The following is an 859-nucleotide window of genomic DNA, read 5'->3' on the forward strand; positions in this document are numbered from 1 at the left end:
TCCGCGGGCATTGCATGACACGGGTGCACTTACCTACATGCAGGCAATACACACATACGCATAAAAATAATAAATAAAATAATCTTTAAAAATTTGTTATTTTCTTTAGTGGATATAAACTTGGGAGTCATGTGAGTTGAAAGCTTTTTAAAGAATACGTTAACTGCTTTTTGAAGTCTTGGCTTCACAGTGCTGCCAGTGTTGTGTACGTGTGCAGAAATTGATGCTGAGAACTGGCTTCTGTCTTCCAGTCTGGACTGCAGGTATCTTAGCAGGGCAGCTAGGTTTGGGCAGACCCTAGGTACGCTCTTTTAGTTTCAACCACTGTACAGCCACTGCCTTGTATACAATAAGCTTTCAAAACAGCCAAGAAGAAAGCAAAGAAACAAATGGTTGGTTGACGCCGGGTCTCTCTTTGCTGTGTTCTCATTCCCAGGAGACTCTAGCTTTCTCATTGTTAAGGAATGACCCAATTTTTCCCAATCCTCTAAAAAACTCCACCTTCATCCTTTTCTAGCTATGTAAAGACAGGTTGAAGGAAATCATCCTCTAATCCCTGCTGTTCCAAGGAATAAGTCTGAAAAGCAAGTCCACATCCTGAGGGGCATTCTGGAACATTCCATCCAGAGCAAGAGCTGCTTTTTGTCTGGAGCCGTGCAGGTATGACTTAAGGACACAGTCCTGATTCTTACTTTAGAACGCAGGATGGGCTCTAGAAGTCAAGTATGAAAACTCTTGATTAGCTCTGTCAGTGAATTAAAAACAGATCAGACAGCCCCCATAATCTCCATCCACCGTATCTACCCTTGTTTCTATCAGATTTATTTCTGGCCTCTTCTATTTCCTCGACTGACTCCAC

The sequence above is a fragment of the Nannospalax galili genome, unplaced genomic scaffold, assembly GCF_000622305.1.
Source record: "Nannospalax galili isolate Female #2095 unplaced genomic scaffold, S.galili_v1.0 scaffold5254, whole genome shotgun sequence".
Lineage (NCBI taxonomy): Eukaryota > Metazoa > Chordata > Mammalia > Rodentia > Spalacidae > Nannospalax > Nannospalax galili.